This window comes from Accipiter gentilis, chromosome 6 (assembly GCF_929443795.1).
Source record: "Accipiter gentilis chromosome 6, bAccGen1.1, whole genome shotgun sequence".
NCBI classification, from domain to species: Eukaryota; Metazoa; Chordata; class Aves; order Accipitriformes; family Accipitridae; genus Astur; species Astur gentilis.
This window is the reverse complement of record NC_064885.1, coordinates 21,393,413-21,417,098: the sequence shown is the minus strand read 5'-3', so window position 1 is coordinate 21,417,098 and position 23,686 is coordinate 21,393,413.

The window sequence follows — 23,686 nt, the reverse complement described above, 5'->3', positions numbered from 1 at the left end:
GGGATCTCTGCTTTCCCAGAGACTCAGCATGTCACGGTGCTCGCTCTCGGCAGAAGCTTTTTTCTGAAAAGGCAAACTTACGGCTCCTTCTCCCACAGGGAAGGTGCCAGCCCTGAAAACTAATGCAGTTTTTCACTATCCCTCTGCAGCCTATCCACAGGCACAACAGCTTTTGGGATCTCTGCTTTCCCAGAGACTCAGCATGTCACGGTGCTCGCTCTCGGCAGAAGCTTTTTATGAGAAGGCAAAAGTGTGGCTCCTTCTCCCACAAGGAAGGTGCTAGCCCTGAAAGATCTTGCTGGTATTCACTATCCCTCTGCAGCCTATCCACAGGCACAACAGCTTTGGGGATCTCTGCTTTCCCAGAGACTCAGCATGTCACGGTGCTCGCTCTCGGCAGAAGCTTTTTTCTGAAAAGGCAAACTTACGGCTCCTTCTCCCACAGGGAAGGTGCCAGCCCTGAAAACTAATGCAGTTTTTCACTATCCCTCTGCAGCCTATTCACAGGCACAACAGCTTTGGGGATCTCTGCTTTCCCAGAGACTCAGCATGTCACGGTGCTCGCTCTCGGCAGAAGCTTTTTTCTGAAAAGGCAAACTTACGGCTCCTTCTCCCACAGGGAAGGTGCCAGCCCTGAAAACTAATGCAGTTTTTCACTATCCCTCTGCAGCCTATCCACAGGCACAACAGCTTTGGGGATCTCTGCTTTCCCAGAGACTCAGCATGTCACGGTGCTCGCTCTCGGCAGAAGCTTTTTTCTGAAAAGGCAAACTTACGGCTCCTTCTCCCACAGGGAAGGTGCCAGCCCTGAAAACTAATGCAGTTTTTCATTATCCCTCTGCAGCCTATCCACAGGCACAACAGCTTTTGGGATCTCTGCTTTCCCAGAGACTCAGCATGTCACGGTGCTCGCTCTCGGCAGAAGCTTTTTATGAGAAGGCAAAAGTGTGGCTCCTACTCCCACAAGGAAGGTGCTAGCCCTGAAAGATCTTGCTGGTATTCACTATCCCTCTGCAGCCTATCCACAGGCACAACAGCTTTGGGGATCTCTGCTTTCCCAGAGACTCAGCATGTCACGGTGCTCGCTCTCGGCAGAAGCTTTTTTCTGAAAAGGCAAACTTACGGCTCCTTCTCCCACAGGGAAGGTGCCAGCCCTGAAAACTAATGCAGTTTTTCACTATCCCTCTGCAGCCTATTCACAGGCACAACAGCTTTGGGGATCTCTGCTTTCCCAGAGACTCAGCATGTCACGGTGCTCGCTCTCGGCAGAAGCTTTTTTCTGAAAAGGCAAACTTACGGCTCCTTCTCCCACAGGGAAGGTGCCAGCCCTGAAAACTAATGCAGTTTTTCACTATCCCTCTGCAGCCTATCCACAGGCACAACAGCTTTGGGGATCTCTGCTTTCCCAGAGACTCAGCATGTCACGGTGCTCGCTCTCGGCAGAAGCTTTTTTCTGAAAAGGCAAACTTACGGCTCCTTCTCCCACAGGGAAGGTGCCAGCCCTGAAAACTAATGCAGTTTTTCACTATCCCTCTGCAGCCTATCCACAGGCACAACAGCTTTGGGGATCTCTGCTTTCCCAGAGACTCAGCATGTCACGGTGCTCGCTCTCGGCAGAAGCTTTTTTCTGAAAAGGCAAACTTACGGCTCCTTCTCCCACAGGGAAGGTGCCAGCCCTGAAAACTAATGCAGTATTTCACTATCCCTCTGCAGCCTATCCACAGGCACAACAGCTTTGGGGATCTCTGCTTTCCCAGAGACTCAGCATGTCACGGTGCTCGCTCTCGGCAGAAGCTTTTTTCTGAAAAGGCAAACTTACGGCTCCTTCTCCCACAGGGAAGGTGCCAGCCCTGAAAACTAATGCAGTTTTTCACTATCCCTCTGCAGCCTATCCACAGGCACAACAGCTTTTGGGATCTCTGCTTTCCCAGAGACTCAGCATGTCACGGTGCTCGTTCTCGGCAGAAGCTTTTTCTGAGAAGTCAAACGTCTGGCTCCTTCTCCCACAAGGAAGGTGCTAGCCCTGAAAGATCTTGCTGGTATTCACTATCCCTCTGCAGCCTATCCACAGGCACAACAGCTTTGGGGATCTCTGCTTTCCCAGAGACTCAGCATGTCACGGTGCTCGCTCTCGGCAGAAGCTTTTTTCTGAAAAGGCAAACTTACGGCTCCTTCTCCCACAGGGAAGGTGCCAGCCCTGAAAACTAATGCAGTTTTTCACTATCCCTCTGCAGCCTATCCACAGGCACAACAGCACTGGGGATCTCTGCTTTCCCAGAGACTCAGCATGTCACGGTGCTCGTTCTCGGCAGAAGCTTTTTTCTGAAAAGGCAAACGTCTGGCTCCTTCTCCAGCAAGGCAAGTGCCAGGCCTGAAAGATTTTGTGGTCTTCACCGCCACCTGCAGCCTATACACAGGCACAACAGCACTGGGGATCCTTTAGCCGCAGCAGCACTGGGGATCTCTGCTATCCCAGAGACTCAGCATGTCACGGTGCTCGTTCTCGGCAGAATCTTTTTTTCTGAAAATGCAAACTTACGGCTCCTTCTCCCACAGGGAAGGTGCCAGCCCTGAAAACTAATGCAGTTTTTCACTATCCCTCTGCAGCCTATCCACAGGCACAACAGCTTTGGGGATCTCTGTTTTCCCAGAGACTCAGCATGTCACGGTGCTCGCTCTCGGCAGAAGCTTTTTTCTGAAAAGGCAAACTTACGGCTCCTTCTCCCACAGGGAAGGTGCCAGCCCTGAAAACTAATGCAGTTTTTCACTATCCCTCTGCAGCCTATCCACAGGCACAACAGCTTTGGGGATCTCTGCTTTCCCAGAGACTCAGCATGTCACGGTGCTCGCTCTCGGCAGAAGCTTTTTTCTGAAAAGGCAAACTTACGGCTCCTTCTCCCACAGGGAAGGTGCCAGCCCTGAAAACTAATGCAGTTTTTCACTATCCCTCTGCAGCCTATCCACAGGCACAACAGCTTTGGGGATCTCTGCTTTCCCAGAGACTCAGCATGTCACGGTGCTCGCTCTCGGCAGAAGCTTTTTTCTGAAAAGGCAAACTTTCGGCTCCTTCTCCCTCAGGGAAGGTGCCAGCCCTGAAAACTAATGCAGTTTTTCACTATCCCTCTGCAGCCTATCCACAGGCACAACAGCTTTGGGGATCTCTGCTTTCCCAGAGACTCAGCATGTCACGGTGCTCGCTCTCGGCAGAGCCTTTTTCTGAAAAGGCAAACTTACGGCTCCTTCTCCCACAAGGAAGGTGCCAGCCCTGAAAGATCTTGCTGGTATTCACTATCCCTCTGCAGCCTATCCACAGGCACAACAGCTTTGGGGATCTCTGCTTTCCCAGAGACTCAGCATGTCACGGTGCTCGCTCTCGGCAGAAGCTTTTTCTGAAAAGGCAAACTTACGGCTCCTTCTCCCACAGGGAAGGTGCCAGCCCTGAAAACTAATGCAGTTTTTCACTATCCCTCTGCAGCCTATCCACAGGCACAACAGCTTTTGGGATCTCTGCTTTCCCAGAGACTCAGCATGTCACGGTGCTCGTTCTCGGCAGAAGCTTTTTCTGAGAAGTCAAACGTCTGGCTCCTTCTCCCACAAGGAAGGTGCTAGCCCTGAAAGATCTTGCTGGTATTCACTATCCCTCTGCAGCCTATCCACAGGCACAACAGCTTTGGGGATCTCTGCTTTCCCAGAGACTCAGCATGTCACGGTGCTCGCTCTCGGCAGAAGCTTTTTTCTGAAAAGGCAAACTTACGGCTCCTTCTCCCACAGGGAAGGTGCCAGCCCTGAAAACTAATGCAGTTTTTCACTATCCCTCTGCAGCCTATCCACAGGCACAACAGCTTTTGGGATCTCTGCTTTCCCAGAGACTCAGCATGTCACGGTGCTCGCTCTCGGCAGAAGCTTTTTTCTGAAAAAGAAAACTTTCGGCTCCTTCTCCCACAAGGAAGGTGCCAGGCCTGAAAGCTAATGCAGCTCTTCACTATCCTCCTGCAGCCTATCCACAGGCACAACAGCACTGGGGATCTCTGCTTTCCCAGAGACTCAGCATGTCACGGTGCTCACTCTCGCCAGAGCCTTTTTCTGAAAAGGCAAACTTACGGCTCCTTCTCCCACAAGGAAGGTGCCAGCCCTGAAAGATCTTGCTGGTATTCACTATCCCTCTGCAGCCTATCTTTAGCCGCAACAGCACTGGGGATCTCTGCTTTCCCCGAGACTCAGCATGTCACGGTGCTCGTTCTCGGCAGAAGCTTTTTCTGATAAGGCAAAAGTGTGGCTCCTTCTCCCACAAGGAAGGTGCTAGCCCTGAAAGATCTTGCTGGTATTCACTATCCCTCTGCATCCTATCCACAGGCACAACAGCACTGGGGATCTCTGCTTTCCCAGAGACTCAGCATCTCACGGTGCTCGTTATCGGCAGAAGCTTTTTTCTGAAAAGGCAAACGTCTGGCTCCTTCTCCAGCAAGGCAAGTGCCAGGCCTGAAAGATTTTGTGGTCTTCACCGCCACCTGCAGCCTATACACAGGCACAACAGCACTGGGGATCCTTTAGCCGCAGCAGCACTGGGGATCTCTGCTATCCCAGAGACTCAGCATGTCACGGTGCTCGTTCTCGGCAGAATCTTTTTTTCTGAAAATGCAAACTTACGGCTCCTTCTCCCACAGGGAAGGTGCCAGCCCTGAAAACTAATGCAGTTTTTCACTATCCCTCTGCAGCCTATCCACAGGCACAACAGCTTTGGGGATCTCTGCTTTCCCAGAGACTCAGCATGTCACGGTGCTCGCTCTCGGCAGAAGCTTTTTTCTGAAAAGGCAAACTTACGGCTCCTTCTCCCACAGGGAAGGTGCCAGCCCTGAAAACTAATGCAGTTTTTCACTATCCCTCTGCAGCCTATCCACAGGCACAACAGCTTTTGGGATCTCTGCTTTCCCAGAGACTCAGCATGTCACGGTGCTCGCTCTCGGCAGAAGCTTTTTTCTGAAAAGGCAAACTTACGGCTCCTTCTCCCACAGGGAAGGTGCCAGCCCTGAAAACTAATGCAGTTTTTCACTATCCCTCTGCAGCCTATCCACAGGCACAACAGCTTTGGGGATCTCTGCTTTCCCAGAGACTCAGCATGTCACGGTGCTCGCTCTCGGCAGAAGCTTTTTTCTGAAAAAGAAAACTTTCGGCTCCTTCTCCCACAAGGAAGGTGCCAGGCCTGAAAGCTAATGCAGCTCTTCACTATCCTCCTGCAGCCTATCCACAGGCACAACAGCTTTGGGGATCTCTGCTTTCCCAGAGACTCAGCATGTCACGGTGCTCACTCTCGCCAGAGCCTTTTTCTGAAAAGGCAAACTTACGGCTCCTTCTCCCACAAGGAAGGTGCTAGCCCTGAAAGATCTTGCTGGTATTCACTATCCCTCTGCAGCCTATCCACAGGCACAACAGCACTGGGGATCTCTGCTTTCCCAGAGACTCAGCATGTCACGGTGCTCGTTCTCGGCAGAAGCTTTTTTCTGAAAAGGCAAACGTCTGGCTCGTTCTCCAGCAAGGCAAGTGCCAGGCCTGAAAGATTTTGTGGTCTTCACCGCCACCTGCAGCCTATACACAGGCACAACAGCACTGGGGATCCTTTAGCCGCAGCAGCACTGGGGATCTCTGCTTTCCCAGAGACTCAGCATGTCACGGTGCTCGTTCTCGGCAGAAGCTTTTTCTGAGAAGTCAAACGTCTGGCTCCTTCTCCCACAAGGAAGGTGCTAGCCCTGAAAGATCTTGCTGGTATTCACTATCCCTCTGCAGCCTATCCACAGGCACAACAGCTTTGGGGATCTCTGCTTTCCCAGAGACTCAGCACGTCACGGTGCTCGCTCTCGGCAGAAGCTTTTTTCTGAAAAGGCAAACTTACGGCTCCTTCTCCCACAGGGAAGGTGCCAGCCCTGAAAACTAATGCAGTTTTTCACTATCCCTCTGCAGCCTATCCACAGGCACAACAGCTTTTGGGATCTCTGCTTTCCCAGAGACTCAGCATGTCACGGTGCTCGCTCTCGGCAGAATCTTTTTATGAGAAGGCAAAAGTGTGGCTCCTACTCCCACAAGGAAGGTGCTAGCCCTGAAAGATCTTGCTGGTATTCACTATCCCTCTGCAGCCTATCCACAGGCACAACAGCTTTGGGGATCTCTGCTTTCCCAGAGACTCAGCATGTCACGGTGCTCGCTCTCGGCAGAAGCTTTTTTCTGAAAAGGCAAACTTACGGCTCCTTCTCCCACAGGGAAGGTGCCAGCCCTGAAAACTAATGCAGTTTTTCACTATCCCTCTGCAGCCTATTCACAGGCACAACAGCTTTGGGTATCTCTGCTTTCCCAGAGACTCAGCATGTCACGGTGCTCGCTCTCGGCAGAAGCTTTTTTCTGAAAAGGCAAACTTACGGCTCCTTCTCCCACAGGGAAGGTGCCAGCCCTGAAAACTAATGCAGTTTTTCACTATCCCTCTGCAGCCTATCCACAGGCACAACAGCTTTTGGGATCTCTGCTTTCCCAGAGACTCAGCATGTCACGGTGCTCGCTCTCGGCAGAAGCTTTTTTCTGAAAAGGCAAACTTACGGCTCCTTCTCCCACAGGGAAGGTGCCAGCCCTGAAAACTAATGCAGTTTTTCACTATCCCTCTGCAGCCTATCCACAGGCACAACAGCTTTGGGGATCTCTGCTTTCCCAGAGACTCAGCATGTCACGGTGCTCGCTCTCGGCAGAAGCTTTTTTCTGAAAAGGCAAACTTACGGCTCCTTCTCCCACAGGGAAGGTGCCAGCCCTGAAAACTAATGCAGTTTTTCACTATCCCTCTGCAGCCTATCCACAGGCACAACAGCTTTGGGGATCTCTGCTTTCCCAGAGACTCAGCATGTCACGGTGCTCGCTCTCGGCAGAAGCTTTTTTCTGAAAAGGCAAACTTACGGCTCCTTCTCCCACAGGGAAGGTGCCAGCCCTGAAAACTAATGCAGTTTTTCACTATCCCTCTGCAGCCTATCCACAGGCACAACAGCTTTGGGGATCTCTGCTTTCCCAGAGACTCAGCATGTCACGGTGCTCGCTCTCGGCAGAAGCTTTTTTCTGAAAAGGCAAACTTACGGCTCCTTCTCCCACAGGGAAGGTGCCAGCCCTGAAAACTAATGCAGTTTTTCACTATCCCTCTGCAGCCTATCCACAGGCACAACAGCTTTGGGGATCTCTGCTTTCCCAGAGACTCAGCATGTCACGGTGCTCGCTCTCGGCAGAAGCTTTTTATGAGAAGGCAAAAGTGTGGCTCCTTCTCCCACAAGGAAGGTGCTAGCCCTGAAAGATCTTGCTGGTATTCACTATCCTCCTGCAGCCTATCCACAGGCACAACAGCTTTGGGGATCTCTGCTTTCCCAGAGACTCAGCATGTCACGGTGCTCGCTCTCGGCAGAAGCTTTTTTCTGAAAAGGCAAACTTACGGCTCCTTCTCCCACAGGGAAGGTGCCAGCCCTGAAAACTAATGCAGTTTTTCACTATCCCTCTGCAGCCTATTCACAGGCACAACAGCTTTGGGGATCTCTGCTTTCCCAGAGACTCAGCATGTCACGGTGCTCGCTCTCGGCAGAAGCTTTTTTCTGAAAGGGCAAACTTACGGCTCCTTCTCCCACAGGGAAGGTGCCAGCCCTGAAAACTAATGCAGTTTTTCACTATCCCTCTGCAGCCTATCCACAGGCACAACAGCTTTTAGGATCTCTGCTTTCCCAGAGACTCAGCATGTCACGGTGCTCGCTCTCGGCAGAAGCTTTTTTCTGAAAAGGCAAACTTACGGCTCCTTCTCCCACAGGGAAGGTGCCAGCCCTGAAAACTAATGCAGTTTTTCACTATCCCTCTGCAGCCTATCCACAGGCACAACAGCTTTGGGGATCTCTGCTTTCCCAGAGACTCAGCATGTCACGGTGCTCGCTCTCGGCAGAAGCTTTTTTCTGAAAAGGCAAACTTACGGCTCCTTCTCCCACAGGGAAGGTGCCAGCCCTGAAAACTAATGCAGTTTTTCACTATCCCTCTGCAGCCTATCCACAGGCACAACAGCTTTTGGGATCTCTGCTTTCCCAGAGACTCAGCATGTCACGGTGCTCGCTCTCGGCAGAAGCTTTTTATGAGAAGGCAAAAGTGTGGCTCCTTCTCCCACAAGGAAGGTGCTAGCCCTGAAAGATCTTGCTGGTATTCACTATCCCTCTGCAGCCTATCCACAGGCACAACAGCTTTGGGGATCTCTGCTTTCCCAGAGACTCAGCATGTCACGGTGCTCGCTCTCGGCAGAAGCTTTTTTCTGAAAAGGCAAACTTACGGCTCCTTCTCCCACAGGGAAGGTGCCAGCCCTGAAAACTAATGCAGTTTTTCACTATCCCTCTGCAGCCTATCCACAGGCACAACAGCTTTGGGGATCTCTGCTTTCCCAGAGACTCAGCATGTCACGGTGCTCGCTCTCGGCAGAAGCTTTTTTCTGAAAAGGCAAACTTACGGCTCCTTCTCCCACAGGGAAGGTGCCAGCCCTGAAAACTAATGCAGTTTTTCACTATCCCTCTGCAGCCTATCCACAGGCACAACAGCTTTGGGGATCTCTGCTTTCCCAGAGACTCAGCATGTCACGGTGCTCGCTCTCGGCAGAAGCTTTTTTCTGAAAAGGCAAACTTACGGCTCCTTCTCCCACAGGGAAGGTGCCAGCCCTGAAAACTAATGCAGTTTTTCACTATCCCTCTGCAGCCTATCTTTAGCCGCAACAGCACTGGGGATCTCTGCTTTCCCAGAGACTCAGCATGTCACGGTGCTCGTTCTCGGCAGAAGCTTTTTCTGATAAGGCAAAAGTGTGGCTCCTTCTCCCACAAGGAAGGTGCTAGCCCTGAAAGATCTTGCTGGTATTCACTATCCCTCTGCAGCCTATCCACAGGCACAACAGCTTTTGGGATCTCTGCTTTCCCAGAGACTCAGCATGTCACGGTGCTCGCTCTCGGCAGAAGCTTTTTTCTGAAAAGGCAAACTTACGGCTCCTTCTCCCACAGGGAAGGTGCCAGCCCTGAAAACTAATGCAGTTTTTCACTATCCCTCTGCAGCCTATTCACAGGCACAACAGCTTTGGGGATCTCTGCTTTCCCAGAGACTCAGCATGTCACGGTGCTCGCTCTCGGCAGAAGCTTTTTTCTGAAAAGGCAAACTTACGGCTCCTTCTCCCACAGGGAAGGTGCCAGCCCTGAAAACTAATGCAGTTTTTCACTATCCCTCTGCAGCCTATCCACAGGCACAACAGCTTTTAGGATCTCTGCTTTCCCAGAGACTCAGCATGTCACGGTGCTCGCTCTCGGCAGAAGCTTTTTTCTGAAAAGGCAAACTTACGGCTCCTTCTCCCACAGGGAAGGTGCCAGCCCTGAAAACTAATGCAGTTTTTCACTATCCCTCTGCAGCCTATCCACAGGCACAACAGCTTTGGGGATCTCTGCTTTCCCAGAGACTCAGCATGTCACGGTGCTCGCTCTCGGCAGAAGCTTTTTTCTGAAAAGGCAAACTTACGGCTCCTTCTCCCACAGGGAAGGTGCCAGCCCTGAAAACTAATGCAGTTTTTCACTATCCCTCTGCAGCCTATCCACAGGCACAACAGCTTTGGGGATCTCTGCTTTCCCAGAGACTCAGCATGTCACGGTGCTCGCTCTCGGCAGAAGCTTTTTTCTGAAAAGGCAAACTTACGGCTCCTTCTCCCACAGGGAAGGTGCCAGCCCTGAAAACTAATGCAGTTTTTCACTATCCCTCTGCAGCCTATCCACAGGCACAACAGCACTGGGGATCTCTGCTTTCCCAGAGACTCAGCATGTCACGGTGCTCGTTCTCGGCAGAAGCTTTTTTCTGAAAAGGCAAACGTCTGGCTCGTTCTCCAGCAAGGCAAGTGCCAGGCCTGAAAGATTTTGTGGTCTTCACCGCCACCTGCAGCCTATACACAGGCACAACAGCACTGGGGATCCTTTAGCCGCAGCAGCACTGGGGATCTCTGCTATCCCAGAGACTCAGCATGTCACGGTGCTCGTTCTCGGCAGAATCTTTTTTTCTGAAAATGCAAACTTACGGCTCCTTCTCCCACAGGGAAGGTGCCAGCCCTGAAAACTAATGCAGTTTTTCACTATCCCTCTGCAGCCTATCCACAGGCACAACAGCTTTGGGGATCTCTGTTTTCCCAGAGACTCAGCATGTCACGGTGCTCGCTCTCGGCAGAAGCTTTTTTCTGAAAAGGCAAACTTACGGCTCCTTCTCCCACAGGGAAGGTGCCAGCCCTGAAAACTAATGCAGTTTTTCACTATCCCTCTGCAGCCTATCCACAGGCACAACAGCTTTGGGGATCTCTGCTTTCCCAGAGACTCAGCATGTCACGGTGCTCGCTCTCGGCAGAAGCTTTTTTCTGAAAAGGCAAACTTACGGCTCCTTCTCCCACAGGGAAGGTGCCAGCCCTGAAAACTAATGCAGTTTTTCACTATCCCTCTGCAGCCTATCCACAGGCACAACAGCTTTGGGGATCTCTGCTTTCCCAGAGACTCAGCATGTCACGGTGCTCGCTCTCGGCAGAAGCTTTTTTCTGAAAAGGCAAACTTTCGGCTCCTTCTCCCGCAGGGAAGGTGCCAGCCCTGAAAACTAATGCAGTTTTTCACTATCCCTCTGCAGCCTATCCACAGGCACAACAGCTTTGGGGATCTCTGCTTTCCCAGAGACTCAGCATGTCACGGTGCTCGCTCTCGGCAGAGCCTTTTTCTGAAAAGGCAAACTTACGGCTCCTTCTCCCACAAGGAAGGTGCCAGCCCTGAAATATATTGCTGGTATTCACTATCCCTCTGCAGCCTATCCACAGGCACAACAGCTTTGGGGATCTCTGCTTTCCCAGAGACTCAGCATGTCACGGTGCTCGCTCTCGGCAGAAGCTTTTTCTGAAAAGGCAAACTTACGGCTCCTTCTCCCACAGGGAAGGTGCCAGCCCTGAAAACTAATGCAGTTTTTCACTATCCCTCTGCAGCCTATCCACAGGCACAACAGCTTTTGGGATCTCTGCTTTCCCAGAGACTCAGCATGTCACGGTGCTCGTTCTCGGCAGAAGCTTTTTCTGAGAAGTCAAACGTCTGGCTCCTTCTCCCACAAGGAAGGTGCTAGCCCTGAAAGATCTTGCTGGTATTCACTATCCCTCTGCAGCCTATCCACAGGCACAACAGCTTTGGGGATCTCTGCTTTCCCAGAGACTCAGCATGTCACGGTGCTCGCTCTCGGCAGAAGCTTTTTTCTGAAAAGGCAAACTTACGGCTCCTTCTCCCACAGGGAAGGTGCCAGCCCTGAAAACTAATGCAGTTTTTCACTATCCCTCTGCAGCCTATCCACAGGCACAACAGCTTTTGGGATCTCTGCTTTCCCAGAGACTCAGCATGTCACGGTGCTCGCTCTCGGCAGAAGCTTTTTTCTGAAAAAGAAAACTTTCGGCTCCTTCTCCCACAAGGAAGGTGCCAGGCCTGAAAGCTAATGCAGCTCTTCACTATCCTCCTGCAGCCTATCCACAGGCACAACAGCACTGGGGATCTCTGCTTTCCCAGAGACTCAGCATGTCACGGTGCTCACTCTCGCCAGAGCCTTTTTCTGAAAAGGCAAACTTACGGCTCCTTCTCCCACAAGGAAGGTGCCAGCCCTGAAAGATCTTGCTGGTATTCACTATCCCTCTGCAGCCTATCTTTAGCCGCAACAGCACTGGGGATCTCTGCTTTCCCAGAGACTCAGCATGTCACGGTGCTCGTTCTCGGCAGAAGCTTTTTCTGATAAGGCAAAAGTGTGGCTCCTTCTCCCACAAGGAAGGTGCTAGCCCTGAAAGATCTTGCTGGTATTCACTATCCCTCTGCATCCTATCCACAGGCACAACAGCACTGGGGATCTCTGCTTTCCCAGAGACTCAGCATCTCACGGTGCTCGTTATCGGCAGAAGCTTTTTTCTGAAAAGGCAAACGTCTGGCTCGTTCTCCAGCAAGGCAAGTGCCAGGCCTGAAAGATTTTGTGGTCTTCACCGCCACCTGCAGCCTATACACAGGCACAACAGCACTGGGGATCCTTTAGCCGCAGCAGCACTGGGGATCTCTGCTATCCCAGAGACTCAGCATGTCACGGTGCTCGTTCTCGGCAGAATCTTTTTTTCTGAAAATGCAAACTTACGGCTCCTTCTCCCACAGGGAAGGTGCCAGCCCTGAAAACTAATGCAGTTTTTCACTATCCCTCTGCAGCCTATCCACAGGCACAACAGCTTTGGGGATCTCTGCTTTCCCAGAGACTCAGCATGTCACGGTGCTCGCTCTCGGCAGAAGCTTTTTTCTGAAAAGGCAAACTTACGGCTCCTTCTCCCACAGGGAAGGTGCCAGCCCTGAAAACTAATGCAGTTTTTCACTATCCCTCTGCAGCCTATCCACAGGCACAACAGCTTTGGGGATCTCTGCTTTCCCAGAGACTCAGCATGTCACGGTGCTCGCTCTCGGCAGAAGCTTTTTTCTGAAAAGGCAAACTTACGGCTCCTTCTCCCACAGGGAAGGTGCCAGCCCTGAAAACTAATGCAGTTTTTCACTATCCCTCTGCAGCCTATCCACAGGCACAACAGCTTTGGGGATCTCTGCTTTCCCAGAGACTCAGCATGTCACGGTGCTCGCTCTCGGCAGAAGCTTTTTTCTGAAAAAGAAAACTTTCGGCTCCTTCTCCCACAAGGAAGGTGCCAGGCCTGAAAGCTAATGCAGCTCTTCACTATCCTCCTGCAGCCTATCCACAGGCACAACAGCTTTGGGGATCTCTGCTTTCCCAGAGACTCAGCATGTCACGGTGCTCACTCTCGCCAGAGCCTTTTTCTGAAAAGGCAAACTTACGGCTCCTTCTCCCACAAGGAAGGTGCTAGCCCTGAAAGATCTTGCTGGTATTCACTATCCCTCTGCAGCCTATCCACAGGCACAACAGCACTGGGGATCTCTGCTTTCCCAGAGACTCAGCATGTCACGGTGCTCGTTCTCGGCAGAAGCTTTTTTCTGAAAAGGCAAACGTCTGGCTCGTTCTCCAGCAAGGCAAGTGCCAGGCCTGAAAGATTTTGTGGTCTTCACCGCCACCTGCAGCCTATACACAGGCACAACAGCACTGGGGATCCTTTAGCCGCAGCAGCACTGGGGATCTCTGCTATCCCAGAGACTCAGCATGTCACGGTGCTCGTTCTCGGCAGAATCTTTTTTTCTGAAAATGCAAACTTACGGCTCCTTCTCCCACAGGGAAGGTGCCAGCCCTGAAAACTAATGCAGTTTTTCACTATCCCTCTGCAGCCTATCCACAGGCACAACAGCTTTGGGGATCTCTGTTTTCCCAGAGACTCAGCATGTCACGGTGCTCGCTCTCGGCAGAAGCTTTTTTCTGAAAAGGCAAACTTACGGCTCCTTCTCCCACAGGGAAGGTGCCAGCCCTGAAAACTAATGCAGTTTTTCACTATCCCTCTGCAGCCTATCCACAGGCACAACAGCTTTGGGGATCTCTGCTTTCCCAGAGACTCAGCATGTCACGGTGCTCGCTCTCGGCAGAAGCTTTTTTCTGAAAAGGCAAACTTACGGCTCCTTCTCCCACAGGGAAGGTGCCAGCCCTGAAAACTAATGCAGTTTTTCACTATCCCTCTGCAGCCTATCCACAGGCACAACAGCTTTGGGGATCTCTGCTTTCCCAGAGACTCAGCATGTCACGGTGCTCGCTCTCGGCAGAAGCTTTTTTCTGAAAAGGCAAACTTACGGCTCCTTCTCCCACAGGGAAGGTGCCAGCCCTGAAAACTAATGCAGTTTTTCACTATCCCTCTGCAGCCTATCCACAGGCACAACAGCTTTGGGGATCTCTGCTTTCCCAGAGACTCAGCATGTCACGGTGCTCGCTCTCGGCAGAAGCTTTTTTCTGAAAAGGCAAACTTTCGGCTCCTTCTCCCTCAGGGAAGGTGCTAGCCCTGAAAACTAATGCAGTTTTTCACTATCCCTCTGCAGCCTATCCACAGGCACAACAGCTTTGGGGATCTCTGCTTTCCCAGAGACTCAGCATGTCACGGTGCTCGCTCTCGGCAGAGCCTTTTTCTGAAAAGGCAAACTTACGGCTCCTTCTCCCACAAGGAAGGTGCCAGCCCTGAAAGATCTTGCTGGTATTCACTATCCCTCTGCAGCCTATCCACAGGCACAACAGCTTTGGGGATCTCTGCTTTCCCAGAGACTCAGCATGTCACGGTGCTCGCTCTCGGCAGAAGCTTTTTCTGAAAAGGCAAACTTACGGCTCCTTCTCCCACAGGGAAGGTGCCAGCCCTGAAAACTAATGCAGTTTTTCACTATCCCTCTGCAGCCTATCCACAGGCACAACAGCTTTTGGGATCTCTGCTTTCCCAGAGACTCAGCATGTCACGGTGCTCGTTCTCGGCAGAAGCTTTTTCTGAGAAGTCAAACGTCTGGCTCCTTCTCCCACAAGGAAGGTGCTAGCCCTGAAAGATCTTGCTGGTATTCACTATCCCTCTGCAGCCTATCCACAGGCACAACAGCTTTGGGGATCTCTGCTTTCCCAGAGACTCAGCATGTCACGGTGCTCGCTCTCGGCAGAAGCTTTTTTCTGAAAAGGCAAACTTACGGCTCCTTCTCCCACAGGGAAGGTGCCAGCCCTGAAAACTAATGCAGTTTTTCACTATCCCTCTGCAGCCTATCCACAGGCACAACAGCTTTGGGGATCTCTGCTTTCCCAGAGACTCAGCATGTCACGGTGCTCGCTCTCGGCAGAAGCTTTTTTCTGAAAAAGAAAACTTTCGGCTCCTTCTCCCACAAGGAAGGTGCCAGGCCTGAAAGCTAATGCAGCTCTTCACTATCCTCCTGCAGCCTATCCACAGGCACAACAGCACTGGGGATCTCTGCTTTCCCAGAGACTCAGCATGTCACGGTGCTCACTCTCGCCAGAGCCTTTTTCTGAAAAGGCAAACTTACGGCTCCTTCTCCCACAAGGAAGGTGCCAGCCCTGAAAGATCTTGCTGGTATTCACTATCCCTCTGCAGCCTATCTTTAGCCGCAACAGCACTGGGGATCTCTGCTTTCCCAGAGACTCAGCATGTCACGGTGCTCGTTCTCGGCAGAAGCTTTTTCTGATAAGGCAAAAGTGTGGCTCCTTCTCCCACAAGGAAGGTGCTAGCCCTGAAAGATCTTGCTGGTATTCACTATCCCTCTGCATCCTATCCACAGGCACAACAGCACTGGGGATCTCTGCTTTCCCAGAGACTCAGCATCTCACGGTGCTCGTTATCGGCAGAAGCTTTTTTCTGAAAAGGCAAACGTCTGGCTCCTTCTCCAGCAAGGCAAGTGCCAGGCCTGAAAGATTTTGTGGTCTTCACCGCCACCTGCAGCCTATACACAGGCACAACAGCACTGGGGATCCTTTAGCCGCAGCAGCACTGGGGATCTCTGCTATCCCAGAGACTCAGCATGTCACGGTGCTCGTTCTCGGCAGAATCTTTTTTTCTGAAAATGCAAACTTACGGCTCCTTCTCCCACAGGGAAGGTGCCAGCCCTGAAAACTAATGCAGTTTTTCACTATCCCTCTGCAGCCTATCCACAGGCACAACAGCTTTGGGGATCTCTGCTTTCCCAGAGACTCAGCATGTCACGGTGCTCGCTCTCGGCAGAAGCTTTTTTCTGAAAAGGCAAACTTACGGCTCCTTCTCCCACAGGGAAGGTGCCAGCCCTGAAAACTAATGCAGTTTTTCACTATCCCTCTGCAGCCTATCCACAGGCACAACAGCTTTGGGGATCTCTGCTTTCCCAGAGACTCAGCATGTCACGGTGCTCGCTCTCGGCAGAAGCTTTTTTCTGAAAAGGCAAACTTACGGCTCCTTCTCCCACAGGGAAGGTGCCAGCCCTGAAAACTAATGCAGTTTTTCACTATCCCTCTGCAGCCTATCCACAGGCACAACAGCTTTGGGGATCTCTGCTTTCCCAGAGACTCAGCATGTCACGGTGCTCGCTCTCGGCAGAAGCTTTTTTCTGAAAAGGCAAACTTACGGCTCCTTCTCCCACAGGGAAGGTGCCAGCCCTGAAAACTAATGCAGTTTTTCACTATCCCTCTGCAGCCTATCCACAGGCACAACAGCTTTGGGGATCTCTGCTTTCCCAGAGACTCAGCATGTCACGGTGCTCGCTCTCGGCAGAAGCTTTTTTCTGAAAAGGCAAACTTACGGCTCCTTCTCCCACAGGGAAGGTGCCAGCCCTGAAAACTAATGCAGTTTTTCACTATCCCTCTGCAGCCTATCCACAGGCACAACAGCTTTGGGGATCTCTGCTTTCCCAGAGACTCAGCATGTCACGGTGCTCGCTCTCGGCAGAAGCTTTTTTCTGAAAAGGCAAACTTACGGCTCCTTCTCCCACAGGGAAGGTGCCAGCCCTGAAAACTAATGCAGTTTTTCACTATCCCTCTGCAGCCTATCCACAGGCACAACAGCTTTGGGGATCTCTGCTTTCCCAGAGACTCAGCATGTCACGGTGCTCGCTCTCGGCAGAAGCTTTTTTCTGAAAAGGCAAACTTACGGCTCCTTCTCCCACAGGGAAGGTGCCAGCCCTGAAAACTAATGCAGTTTTTCACTATCCCTCTGCAGCCTATCCACAGGCACAACAGCTTTGGGGATCTCTGCTTTCCCAGAGACTCAGCATGTCACGGTGCTCGCTCTCGGCAGAAGCTTTTTTCTGAAAAGGCAAACTTACGGCTCCTTCTCCCACAGGGAAGGTGCCAGCCCTGAAAACTAATGCAGTTTTTCACTATCCCTCTGCAGCCTATCCACAGGCACAACAGCTTTTGGGATCTCTGCTTTCCCAGAGACTCAGCATGTCACGGTGCTCGCTCTCAGCAGAAGCTTTTTTCTGAAAAGGCAAACTTACGGCTCCTTCTCCCACAGGGAAGGTGCCAGCCCTGAAAACTAATGCAGTTTTTCACTATCCCTCTGCAGCCTATCCACAGGCACAACAGCTTTGGGGATCTCTGCTTTCCCAGAGACTCAGCATGTCACGGTGCTCGCTCTCGGCAGAAGCTTTTTTCTGAAAAGGCAAACTTACGGCTCCTTCTCCCACAGGGAAGGTGCCAGCCCTGAAAACTAATGCAGTTTTTCACTATCCCTCTGCAGCCTATCCACAGGCACAACAGCTTTGGGGATCTCTGCTTTCCCAGAGACTCAGCATGTCACGGTGCTCGCTCTCGGCAGAAGCTTTTTTCTGAAAAGGCAAACTTACGGCTCCTTCTCCCACAGGGAAGGTGCCAGCCCTGAAAACTAATGCAGTTTTTCACTATCCCTCTGCAGCCTATCCACAGGCACAAAAGCTTTGGGGATCTCTGCTTTCCCAGAGACTCAGCATGTCACGGTGCTCGCTCTCGGCAGAAGCTTTTTTCTGAAAAGGCAAACTTACGGCTCCTTCTCCCACAGGGAAGGTGCCAGCCCTGAAAACTAATGCAGTTTTTCACTATCCCTCTGCAGCCTATCCACAGGCACAACAGCTTTTGGGATCTCTGCTTTCCCAGAGACTCAGCATGTCACGGTGCTCGCTCTCGGCAGAGCCTTTTTCTGAAAAGGGAAACTTACGGCTCCTTCTCCCACAAGGAAGGTGCCAGCCCTGAAAGATCTTGCTGGTATTCACTATCCCTCTGCAGCCTATCCACAGGCACAACAGCTTTTGGGATCTCTGCTTTCCCAGAGACTCAGCATGTCACGGTGCTCGCTCTCGGCAGAAGCTTTTTTCTGAAAAAGAAAACTTTCGGCTCCTTCTCCCACAAGGAAGGTGCCAGGCCTGAAAGCTAATGCAGCTCTTCACTATCCTCCTGCAGCCTATCCACAGGCACAACAGCACTGGGGATCTCTGCTTTCCCAGAGACTCAGCATGTCACGGTGCTCACTCTCGCCAGAGCCTTTTTCTGAAAAGGCAAACTTACGGCTCCTTCTCCCACAAGGAAGGTGCCAGCCCTGAAAGATCTTGCTGGTATTCACTATCCCTCTGCAGCCTATCTTTAGCCGCAACAGCACTGGGGATCTCTGCTTTCCCAGAGACTCAGCATGTCACGGTGCTCGTTCTCGGCAGAAGCTTTTTCTGATAAGGCAAAAGTGTGGCTCCTTCTCCCACAAGGAAGGTGCTAGCCCTGAAAGATCTTGCTGGTATTCACTATCCCTCTGCATCCTATCCACAGGCACAACAGCACTGGGGATCTCTGCTTTCCCAGAGACTCAGCATCTCACGGTGCTCGTTATCGGCAGAAGCTTTTTTCTGAAAAGGCAAACGTCTGGCTCCTTCTCCAGCAAGGCAAGTGCCAGGCCTGAAAGATTTTGTGGTCTTCACCGCCACCTGCAGCCTATACACAGGCACAACAGCACTGGGGATCCTTTAGCCGCAGCAGCACTGGGGATCTCTGCTATCCCAGAGACTCAGCATGTCACGGTGCTCGTTCTCGGCAGAATCTTTTTTTCTGAAAATGCAAACTTACGGCTCCTTCTCCCACAGGGAAGGTGCCAGCCCTGAAAACTAATGCAGTTTTTCACTATCCCTCTGCAGCCTATCCACAGGCACAACAGCTTTGGGGATCTCTGCTTTCCCAGAGACTCAGCATGTCACGGTGCTCGCTCTCGGCAGAAGCTTTTTTCTGAAAAGGCAAACTTACGGCTCCTTCTCCCACAGGGAAGGTGCCAGCCCTGAAAACTAATGCAGTTTTTCACTATCCCTCTGCAGCCTATCCACAGGCACAACAGCTTTGGGGATCTCTGCTTTCCCAGAGACTCAGCATGTCACGGTGCTCGCTCTCGGCAGAAGCTTTTTTCTGAAAAGGCAAACTTACGGCTCCTTCTCCCACAGGGAAGGTGCCAGCCCTGAAAACTAATGCAGTTTTTCACTATCCCTCTGCAGCCTATCCACAGGCACAACAGCTTTGGGGATCTCTGCTTTCCCAGAGACTCAGCATGTCACGGTGCTCGCTCTCGGCAGAAGCTTTTTTCTGAAAAGGAAAACTTACGGCTCCTTCTCCCACAGGGAAGGTGCCAGCCCTGAAAACTAATGCAGTTTTTCACTATCCCTCTGCAGCCTATCCACAGGCACAACAGCTTTGGGGATCTCTGCTTTCCCAGAGACTCAGCATGTCACGGTGCTCGCTCTCGGCAGAAGCTTTTTTCTGAAAAGGCAAACTTACGGCTCCTTCTCCCACAGGGAAGGTGCCAGCCCTGAAAACTAATGCAGTTTTTCACTATCCCTCTGCAGCCTATCCACTGGAACAACAGCTTTGGGGATCTCTGCTTTCCCAGAGACTCAGCATGTCACGGTGCTCGCTCTCGGCAGAAGCTTTTTTCTGAAAAGGCAAACTTACGGCTCCTTCTCCCACAGGGAAGGTGCCAGCCCTGAAAACTAATGCAGTTTTTCACTATCCCTCTGCAGCCTATCCACAGGCACAACAGCTTTGGGGATCTCTGCTTTCCCAGAGACTCAGCATGTCACGGTGCTCGCTCTCGGCAGAAGCTTTTTTCTGAAAAGGCAAACTTACGGCTCCTTCTCCCACAGGGAAGGTGCCAGCCCTGAAAACTAATGCAGTTTTTCACTATCCCTCTGCAGCCTATCCACAGGCACAACAGCTTTTGGGATCTCTGCTTTCCCAGAGACTCAGCATGTCACGGTGCTCGCTCTCGGCAGAAGCTTTTTTCTGAAAAGGCAAACTTACGGCTCCTTCTCCCACAGGGAAGGTGCCAGCCCTGAAAACTAATGCAGTTTTTCACTATCCCTCTGCAGCCTATCCACTGGAACAACAGCTTTGGGGATCTCTGCTTTCCCAGAGACTCAGCATGTCACGGTGCTCGCTCTCGGCAGAAGCTTTTTTCTGAAAAGGCAAACTTACGGCTCCTTCTCCCACAGGGAAGGTGCCAGCCCTGAAAACTAATGCAGTTTTTCACTATCCCTCTGCAGCCTATCCACAGGCACAACAGCTTTGGGGATCTCTGCTTTCCCAGAGACTCAGCATGTCACGGTGCTCGCTCTCGGCAGAAGCTTTTTTCTGAAAAGGCAAACTTACGGCTCCTTCTCCCACAGGGAAGGTGCCAGCCCTGAAAACTAATGCAGTTTTTCACTATCCCTCTGCAGCCTATCCACAGGCACAACAGCTTTTGGGATCTCTGCTTTCCCAGAGACTCAGCATGTCACGGTGCTCGCTCTCGGCAGAAGCTTTTTTCTGAAAAGGCAAACTTACGGCTCCTTCTCCCACAGGGAAGGTGCCAGCCCTGAAAACTAATGCAGTTTTTCACTATCCCTCTGCAGCCTATCCACAGGCACAACAGCTTTGGGGATCTCTGCTTTCCCAGAGACTCAGCATGTCACGGTGCTCGCTCTCGGCAGAAGCTTTTTTCTGAAAAGGCAAATTTACGGCTCCTTCTCCCACAGGGAAGGTGCCAGCCCTGAAAACTAATGCAGTTTTTCACTATCCCTCTGCAGCCTATCCACAGGCACAACAGCTTTGGGGATCTCTGCTTTCCCAGAGACTCAGCATGTCACGGTGCTCGCTCTCGGCAGAAGCTTTTTTCTGAAAAGGCAAACTTACGGCTCCTTCTCCCACAGGGAAGGTGCCAGCCCTGAAAACTAATGCAGTTTTTCACTATCCCTCTGCAGCCTATCCACAGGCACAACAGCTTTGGGGATCTCTGCTTTCCCAGAGACTCAGCATGTCACGGTGCTCGCTCTCGGCAGAAGCTTTTTTCTGAAAAGGCAAACTTACGGCTCCTTCTCCCACAGGGAAGGTGCCAGCCCTGAAAACTAATGCAGTTTTTCACTATCCCTCTGCAGCCTATCCACAGGCACAACAGCTTTGGGGATCTCTGCTTTCCCAGAGACTCAGCATGTCACGGTGCTCGCTCTCGGCAGAAGCTTTTTTCTGAAAAGGCAAACTTACGGCTCCTTCTCCCACAGGGAAGGTGCCAGCCCTGAAAACTAATGCAGTTTTTCACTATCCCTCTGCAGCCTATCCACAGGCACAACAGCTTTTGGGATCTCTGCTTTCCCAGAGACTCAGCATGTCACGGTGCTCGCTCTCGGCAGAAGCTTTTTTCTGAAAAGGCAAACTTACGGCTCCTTCTCCCACAGGGAAGGTGCCAGCCCTGAAAACTAATGCAGTTTTTCACTATCCCTCTGCAGCCTATCCACAGGCACAAAAGCTTTGGGGATCTCTGCTTTCCCAGAGACTCAGCATGTCACGGTGCTCGCTCTCGGCAGAAGCTTTTTTCTGAAAAGGCAAACTTACGGCTCCTTCTCCCACAGGGAAGGTGCCAGCCCTGAAAACTAATGCAGTTTTTCACTATCCCTCTGCAGCCTATCCACAGGCACAACAGCTTTGGGGATCTCTGCTTTCCCAGAGACTCAGCATGTCACGGTGCTCGCTCTCGGCAGAGCCTTTTTCTGAAAAGGGAAACTTACGGCTCCTTCTCCCACAAGGAAGGTGCCAGCCCTGAAAGATCTTGCTGGTATTCACTATCCCTCTGCAGCCTATCCACAGGCACAACAGCTTTTGGGATCTCTGCTTTCCCAGAGACTCAGCATGTCACGGTGCTCGCTCTCGGCAGAAGCTTTTTTCTGAAAAGGCAAACTTACGGCTCCTTCTCCCACAGGGAAGGTGCCAGCCCTGAAAACTAATGCAGTTTTTCACTATCCCTCTGCAGCCTATCCACAGGCACAACAGCTTTTGGGATCTCTGCTTTCCCAGACACTCAGCATGTCACGGTGCTCGCTCTCGCCAGAGCCTTTTTCTGAAAAGGCAAACTTACGGCTCCTTCTCCCACAAGGAAGGTGCCAGCCCTGAAAGATCTTGCTGGTATTCACTATCCCTCTGCAGCCTATCTTTAGCCGCAACAGCACTGGGGATCTCTGCTTTCCCAGAGACTCAGCATGTCACGGTGCTCGTTCTCGGCAGAAGCTTTTTCTGAGAAGGCAAAAGTGTGGCTCCTTCTCCCACAAGGAAGGTGCTAGCCCTGAAAGATCTTGCTGGTATTCACTATCCCTCTGCAGCCTATCCACAGGCACAACAGCTTTGGGGATCTCTGCTTTCCCAGAGACTCAGCATGTCACGGTGCTCGCTCTCGGCAGAAGCTTTTTTCTGAAAAGGCAAACTTACGGCTCCTTCTCCCACAGGGAAGGTGCCAGCCCTGAAAACTAATGCAGTTTTTCACTATCCCTCTGCAGCCTATCCACAGGCACAACAGCTTTGGGGATCTCTGCTTTCCCAGAGACTCAGCATGTCACGGTGCTCGCTCTCGGCAGAGCCTTTTTCTGAAAAGGGAAACTTACGGCTCCTTCTCCCACAAGGAAGGTGCCAGCCCTGAAAGATCTTGCTGGTATTCACTATCCCTCTGCAGCCTATCCACAGGCACAACAGCTTTTGGGATCTCTGCTTTCCCAGAGACTCAGCATGTCACGGTGCTCGCTCTCGGCAGAAGCTTTTTTCTGAAAAGGCAAACTTACGGCTCCTTCTCCCACAGGGAAGGTGCCAGCCCTGAAAGATCTTGCTGGTATTCACTATCCCTCTGCAGCCTATCCACAGGCACAACAGCTTTGGGGATCTCTGCTTTCCCAGAGACTCAGCATGTCACGGTGCTCGCTCTCGGCAGAAGCTTTTTTCTGAAAAAGAAAACTTTCGGCTCCTTCTCCCACAAGGAAGGTGCCAGGCCTGAAAGCTAATGCAGCTCTTCACTATCCTCCTGCAGCCTATCCACAGGCACAACAGCACTGGGGATCTCTGCTTTCCCAGAGACTCAGCATGTCACGGTGCTCACTCTCGCCAGAGCCTTTTTCTGAAAAGGCAAACTTACGGCTCCTTCTCCCACAAGGAAGGTGCCAGCCCTGAAAGATCTTGCTGGTATTCACTATCCCTCTGCAGCCTATCTTTAGCCGCAACAGCACTGGGGATCTCTGCTTTCCCAGTGACTCAGCATGTCACGGTGCTCGTTCTCGGCAGAAGCTTTTTCTGATAAGGCAAAAGTGTGGCTCCTTCTCCCACAAGGAAGGTGCTAGCCCTGAAAGATCTTGCTGGTATTCACTATCCCTCTGCATCCTATCCACAGGCACAACAGCACTGGGGATCTCTGCTTTCCCAGAGACTCAGCATCTCACGGTGCTCGTTATCGGCAGAAGCTTTTTTCTGAAAAGGCAAACGTCTGGCTCCTTCTCCAGCAAGGCAAGTGCCAGGCCTGAAAGATTTTGTGGTCTTCACCGCCACCTGCAGCCTATACACAGGCACAACAGCACTGGGGATCCTTTAGCCGCAGCAGCACTGGGGATCTCTGCTATCCCAGAGACTCAGCATGTCACGGTGCTCGTTCTCGGCAGAATCTTTTTTTCTGAAAATGCAAACTTACGGCTCCTTCTCCCACAGGGAAGGTGCCAGCCCTGAAAACTAATGCAGTTTTTCACTATCCCTCTGCAGCCTATCCACAGGCACAACAGCTTTGGGGATCTCTGCTTTCCCAGAGACTCAGCATGTCACGGTGCTCGCTCTCGGCAGAAGCTTTTTTCTGAAAAGGCAAACTTACGGCTCCTTCTCCCACAGGGAAGGTGCCAGCCCGGAAAACTAATGCAGTTTTTCACTATCCCTCTGCAGCCTATCCACAGGCACAACAGCTTTGGGGATC